Raw genomic sequence first — 7,700 nt, forward strand, 5'->3', positions numbered from 1 at the left:
CTCTACTAACTAGGTGATATCCCCAGTTCCCTATTTTTATTGAGTAGATAGGACTAGAATTGTTGAATCTTACTGTTAATTTGTGTAAAATTAAAAACAAATCCGCCTTGGTTTTCCCAAAGAGCTGCAGTATTTTGCATTTCCATCAGCAGTTTAGCAAGGTCTTTATGTCCTTGCTAAAACTTGCCATTGTCTGTCCTTGGGACTGAATTCCTTCAAAGAGATTTTGCTTTTTGAATTTCTGTAGTTACGTGTGTCATTAAGCATTTTTTAATGTATTTGCTGGCTCTTCTCTTACCTTTGCTAGTGTTTTTTTTTTCTCCAAATCTTTTGCATGTTATAAAAATCGAGTTCTTCTTTCCCTTTGTTGTGAGAGTTCCCTGTGTAATCCAAATGTAATCCTCTTAGCAGGTACACAATTTACAAGCCTTTTCTCCTTTTTTTTTTCACTTTTTAACAGTATCATTTAAAATGTAAAACTAACATTTTGATGCAGCCCAACTCATCAGTCTTTTTGTTTATGAATTGTGTTTTAACTGAAAATTCTAGCTTAACCAAAGAGCATAAAGATTGTCTTCAAAAATTTTTTTTATAGTTTTTTTTTTCTTCTTACATGCAGGTGAAAGCTCCTATTTGTTTTGAGTGAACTTTGCATATGGTGTAAGGTAAGGGTTTCGATGAATCTTTATTCCTTGTCCATGTCTAATAGAACCAAGACCATTTGTTGAGAAGATGGCTTCTCTAATTCTGACCATGCTTTTATTTTTATTTTATTTGGGCCTCTAGAGTACAAGCAGAGTAGAAAGGGCACAAGGAGTTCATTTACAGGTGAGGCAGAAAATGTTCTGCGCTGGAATTCTACACACTAACACTAGAGGGACTGAGCATCGGCTGACGTTTTAAAGAATAACTTGGACCACCGTTCCTTTCATTTCCTCCATCTCCCCCATTCCCTCCCCTCCCCGGCACGGAACATCTGCTTCTCTCTCGTGAGAGGAAGTGAAAGATTTAGGTCAGGCATAAAAACAATCTTTAAGGCCTTCTTCCCATTTAGAAGCCCCCACCCAACTAAACGCTGAAGCCTACTGCTTGTGAACAACTGCCCAGTGGATTTTACACATCGGCTTTTCCCGGGGAGGACAATTGCGGCTGCTGTGTCTGAGTACTGTGAATTAAAGGCTTGCCCTTTTCAAAGATGCTGACGAGAGCTAAGAGAGGCCATCTTTCAAGTGTCACAGGACTTTCTCTTATGTTTCCTACAAGAAACATCTAAAGAGGATTTGTGGAGCCAGGAATTTTCCATGCTCAGATCTTACATGTGTGGGCTTGATAGAGTAGAGGGAGGGGCCAGTATTCTTGGGGAAGTCTGTCTCTAGAAAAATTTATTATTTTTATTATTATTGGTTTTTCAAGACGGGGTTTCACTGTAGCTTTGGAGCCTCTCCTGGAACTAGACCTTGTAGACCAGGCTGGCCTCAGACTCACAGAGATCCTCCTGCCTCTGCCTCGTGAGTGCTGAGATTAAAGGCATGTGCCACCACCACCTGGCGAAAAATATTGTTCTTTATGAAGAACATAATGATCACATCTTCCTGCAGAAATGTGCCGGGCTCTTCTGTAGCAGCTGATGTAGTGGCTATGGCGTGGGTCTTCTCGCACTTTGCCCTTGCCAAAGTTCCCCTACAATCAGGGCTGTGCCATCACCACTGCCGCCCTGTAAAGTAATTGATAACATGTATGCATCACTTACCTACACGCTATTGTGCTGTTCCTCTATTTTAATTCATTTAACTGTGCCTTAAGTAAATAAAGGCGTTATATATGGGAGAGCGGAAATGCAAAAGCAACTGAGGTGGTATCTGGAGAAGGAGAAACTCCTCCTCCCGAAAGAGTCTTGGACAAACCAAACCAAACCAAACCAAACCACTTAAGATGATCCTTGAGGGAGGGACACAACAGCAGAGCTCTTCTCTCAACCCTGCATTTTCTTTCTAGAATTCAGCCGAGGCAAAAAACCACTTATCTCTATCTTCTTGCTTTGGTTTAACACACACACACACACACACACACACACACACACACACACATATATATATATATATATATTTAAAGTTTACAACTTTTGTAATTTTAAAATTAGGTTTTAAAGTGAGCACCCAAGCTAATGGTGGTGTGGAACATAGGGGTGAGCTTTTTTTGGACAGTGGTGCCTGGTGGAGAAGGAGACGCTTTGCCATAGACGGGTGCCCCCTTCACTGATACGTTAGTACAGACCTGTAGGTTGAAGCCTAAATGTCCCCCAAGGGCCCACATGTGTGTTAAATGTGTGGTCTCCAGCCTGTGGTGTGACTTGGAAGGACGGGGGCCTTCAAGAGGAGGAAGTGAGGTTACCTGGGCTATGTGCTATCTTAGCTTCTTTGCTTGTGACTAAACGCCCTGCCTGAATCACCTTAAGGGAGAAAGGGTTTGTTTCAGCTCACAGTTCACAGCATCATGGAATGGAAGTCAGGCGGGATTACTATGGCTGGTCACTGGTATCCACAAGCAGGAGCAGAGAGCGCTGAACGCAGGCTGGCTGAGGCTCAGTTCGCTCCATTTTCACACGGCTTAGGACCACCTGCCTGGGAAATAGTCCCAGCTGCAATTATGATGGGTCTAAATCAACTAAGTTCATCAAGAAAATAAGACAACCCACAAGGTACACCCAGGGGTCTGACTCCCAGGTGACTCCCGACTCTGTCAAGATGATAATTCACACTAACTAGGACATGCCCTTCAGGGAGATATTGGGACCGAGGCCCTTTCTGCCTTTTCCTGACCACCATTAGGTCAACAGGCTTCCTGTGTCATGTGAGTCCTCCCTCACATACGGTGAGTCCTCCCTCATACACTGCGCCACTACAGACCCAAACCAGCAGGGTTAAACCCGGTGGACTGGAACCTCAGAAACGGTGAGTCAAAACAAACCTCCTCCTTTGCAGCTGATTGGCCCAGATATTTTGTTACGGTGGTGGAGCTGACTGTGTATTTGCCAATCAGGGTAAGACTCCACAGCCGTATTGGAGTCCTCTTAGCTTATCTAAAATTTAGGCTTCTTTTTGACCGTTGGCGCCTGACTTCCCTTCTTAGAGTACTTCAGAAAATTTCTCCTTAAGACACAAATCTTCTCCTGGCCTAATACCAGTTTTATAAGCCAGAACTGTCTTTCTTCAGGGCCTGAGGGACTATCATTTGAAATGCGATCATCAAGAAAAAAGATGGGGCCTCCGTCTCTTGGTACCCGTGTGAGGATCAACTTCAGAGAGTGCCAATTGGCAAGCAGATGGCCATTTTACTTTGACAAACCTCTCTCCAGTGTCCTTCTTTTAAGCTTCCCTTTGTGTTTCCAAACTCCCTGACGATGTTTGTTTTGACAGCATGCACGCCAAAGCTGGAACAACCCAGCCAAGATTAACATGGCACCTGCAAGAGGGTGAGGTGCAAAGTCATGTAATGTTCCATATTGTTTTTTTACTAAGCCTGCAAAGTCCCTAACATCTTTCTGAATGTTGTCCTTATATCCACAGTTAAGTATAGCCCTCTCCCTTCATCAAGGAAACTTCCCTTTGCAACAGGCGGAGGCCATTACTGAAAACTACAACCAATCACAATGCAGAGTTGAGGAGGCCAGTCCCAGTGGATACATCCACAAAACAATTCCCTCATCGAAGACCCAGGGAACATTGCAGAAGAAGGGGCAAATAGTTTGTAAGAGCAAGAGCACCAGGGAGCTGGGTATAAGAGTGTGTCTCCTAGGAACATGAGAAGCTACACTCATAAACTTTCACTATTACTGCCTAAATATGAGCTGAACAAGGACCATAGACGTGCTGACATGGCTGAGGCAAAGCCCACGAGCCTTCAGCCCTACACAAAGAATGGTAAGTAACTGGGAACGCTGAGAGTGGGAGAAATAGTCTTCCCCAGGGACGAGCACACCAAGTGGTGATCCCATACCAAGTGCTCAGCCCTGATCACGTACATACAGGTAACATTCTATAGACGCAGCAGGTTGTATTCAGGAGTATGAATGTGCATACACACATATACATGTAACAACAATGGAAAAGGAGGTCATGAATTTGAAAAATAGCAAGGAGGGATATCTGGGAGAGTTTAGATGGAGGAAAGGGAAGAGGAAATTATGGAATTATATTATGATCTTAAAAATGAAAGAACTACTATTTTACACACATACACACACTTGCTTTTTGGTTAGAGGGAATGGCACTTGGTCTCCTTTTTCGCACTAGGCTTGACTCCAGCTGCAGTAGTCCCCCCCATACCATTCTTATTGATTTTCACTAAGAATTCATCAATGCAATCAAAGTATTTTGATTATATTTACTCCAGTCCTCTTCCTAACTCCTTCCGAAGCCACTCCCTCCAGATTTCATACCTTTCCCCATTTCAACTTTGTGTCCTTCTTTTCTTTTTGTATTTCTTTCCTTCCATTCTTCCTTTTTTCTCTTCTTTCCTTTTTTCCTTTCTTTTTCTATGATCCATTAAGTTCAGTTTACGCTGTTCCCATATGCTTCTGGGTGTGAGGTCATTTTGTGGTTGACCTACCCTTGTCCTTCAAAGTTCACGCCCTTAAAAAACCCTCACTGTCCCTCCCCCAGAAGCCATCAACTGCCAACAGCTCCCCAGCTAGGAGTGGGGCTAGTGAGCCCTTCTCTGCTCGATGCTGGAAGGTCGACTGGCTTGATCTGGTGCAGGCAACAGCGGCTGCCAGAAGTTCATGAGTGCCACCATCCTGCCACACCCAGGAGACCCTTGTCATTGCAGTAAAGACCTGTCTTTTACAATCCTGCTTTCCCCTCCTCTCTGATGGTCCCTGACCTGTGGGGGGGAGAGGTGTGGTAAGGACGTCTCATTTATGCCTGAGCACTCCACATATACTGACTCTCTGCCCTTTGACCAGTTGTGGGTTCCTGTTAACTACTGGCCACTTATTGCAGCAATCTTCAACGCTGTGTTTCTTGTTTAACTCTACCGGGTGGAGTCTTTCTTTGATGTATGGATAATTTATTATTTTATTATTTTATTTTACTTGAATGATTCCCCAGTGAGTTTGAAAAACCAGAAACCCAGAACACAGGATAACTTTGTCATGGTACACTATTATTTGGAGTGATTACTGGGGTCTTGTTATATAAAATATTTCACATACTTTAATTACATTTAATAAGTCTAAAACCAAACTGCTTCCCATCTTTCCTTGTCAAGATATATCCTAGGTTATCTCAAACATGACCACAGAATTTAATACACAGAAAATGCATATACACAGACACACCATAATAGTAGCTACCATTTTTTTCAGATCTGATACATGCCATGCATATGACTTCTACATACAGCACTTCATAAAACATTGCCTCATTTAACCTTTACAGCATCTCTCGGTTAGGACAATTATTTCCTAAATGAGGAGGCTGAGACTCAGAGAGCTTGAGAGAGCACTATAAATCACACAACTTGCACAGGTCAGAAGAGTGATACAGCCCAGTCAGCCAGTTCTCGGAACATGCCACGGTTATCTTCAAAGGATGCATGGCGCAATCTGCTATGATTCTGCCCCAAATATGTATTTCCACAGGAGTCCAGAGCTCACTACGTTTTATCTACATTCTACTTTCCAGAGGCACCATAGAACATTTCACTGCCATATGCAGGGGTTCATCTCAAAGCCACCTGCCACCCATTTCCTCTGTGCCTATCATCTGCCTTTCTGCTTTGTGGCAGGCTGTGCATTCCTGAAGCACAGCAACCAGGCTGATCCTGACTCGGGGCTGCTCTGTCAGGGACTTCTGGGGATCTCCCATGGTGCTTCCAGCACTTCCTCAGTGGAACTTGGACACAAAGTGGTTTCCTGTTTGACTCATGTGTCAGAGGGAATTCCAGCATTTTCTCAACTACCTGCTTTCTGCCGCATTGGGTCATGAATGCAACTCAAATAATACGCCATTGTATCATCAGTCGTGAGATGATGGCATCACAAGGCACAATAACAAGAAGACCAGGAAGCAGACAGCAATGGATTCTGCCTTAAAATGACACCAGCAACAAACCAGTCTGTTAAAATGCCTGTCTTTTCAGCTTCCGCATGCTGCTTATTCCTTATGTATATGATTACTATTGCCTCTGGATACTGGCCAGTTGATGAGGTGTTTTCTATAGATCACCAGATGCTGTCCAAGACAAGGAAGATTCAATAATTAAAAAACACTTTTTCAAAGAGTATTTTGTGAAAAGTTTAGAAGAAAAAAACTTACCTACAATCCCATCAACCTAGAATAAGCTCGTCCTCTGTCCCCGCTTCCCTGCCCTCCTCTGGTTTTTCTTTCTTTTTCTTTTCTTTTTTTCCCCTTGAGACAGGGTTTCTCTGCATAGCTTTGGAGCTTCTCCTGGAACTCGCTCTGTAGACCGGCTGGCCTTGAACTCACAGAGATTCACCTGCCTCTGCCTCTTGAATTCTGGGATTAAAGGCATGTGCCACCGCTGCCTGGCTCCTCCTCTGTTTTTCACTCCTTTATGCTAAAGCTATATTGTTTCCAAGAAGAAAACCAAATCACTGGACCTTGCCAAAAGGAATTTACAACTTTAAGGGCAACATGAATGTAAAAATTAAGACAAAAGAATATTGAAATAAAAAGATAACATATGGAATTATGATAATAATAGAGTTCTGATTATCCTATTTTATTTTAAAATGAGGGAATGATAAACATTCATGTTTAGAGTCATTTTAAGATAGCAGATGCGTCTTGCCACAGGCCTTCAAGGGGACAAGATATGGTTACGCAGTGACTGTAGAACAATACAGGATTAGCAGTGAGATAACAGCCCATGACTGGCTGAGTCCAGGAACTAAGAAAATAACCTGGAATCGAATTGATTATATTGCAGTTTTTCTAAGTCCCTGATTTCCAGACACTGAACTGGGACACCAGTAGCCTAGACTGTCACCCTGCCTTGGCTCTCATTTGTTGTATATCTGTAGACAAGTCAACTTGACTTCTTTATATTATATTCTCATTTATAACATAGGGAACAGAGAACACTATATAAATAAGATAATCTACCTCACATGTTTAATACAGACCATGTTGCCCAAGTCACTAAGAAATGTTAAGGTTGTTAAAAGTTGTTGAATAAGGTCAAGAGACCAAGTATTGAGATTTCCCTGGCTATCTCATGACTTTTTTCTACTTTCTTGTAGGACCCACTCTTTAATAATTTCCTGAGCACAAAGATGAACCAGCTTTCTCTTTGAATTTCTTTATGATAACCATGAATTTATCAATCAAAAAAAGTGTTTACCAAATGCTTCTGAAATGTCCTGGTCTTTCTGGTGGCGAAGTTTGGAATGGACTCTTTCAGAGTGACAGGTGCTTATTATATATTTTTTGACAATAATACTTCATGACTTTTTAATGAGGAAGGAATAAGCAGTAACTTTTATTCATCTGCTCATTTGAACAGGTATTTTTAGGGTACTTATGGGTTTGCTGTCCCAAGGACTCAAGTATTTTGGGGAGCTTTCTTTCAAAACATGCTTTAACTGAGAAGTGATAAATCCAGCTTGAGAGGCCCAGAATCTTGATGGATGTAGATGAAATTACATTAAAAAGGCCATTCTGTTAGCTGTTGGCTCT

At 42.4% G+C, this 7,700-nt stretch overlaps 1 non-coding gene across 1 annotated transcript; it reads left to right on the top strand.

The window, feature by feature from the left end:
• The first annotated feature begins 3,400 nt into the window (after positions 1-3,400).
• LOC121462088 lies at positions 3,401-3,507 on the top strand. Its single transcript, XR_005976260.1, has one exon. It is a non-coding gene; the product is annotated as a U6 spliceosomal RNA (small nuclear RNA).
• Positions 3,508-7,700: the final 4,193 nt, after the last annotated feature.

The sequence above is a fragment of the Microtus oregoni genome, unplaced genomic scaffold (genome assembly GCF_018167655.1).
Source record: "Microtus oregoni isolate MIOR12 unplaced genomic scaffold, Mior012 000023F_ref0000262, whole genome shotgun sequence".
Classification (NCBI taxonomy): domain Eukaryota; kingdom Metazoa; phylum Chordata; class Mammalia; order Rodentia; family Cricetidae; genus Microtus; species Microtus oregoni.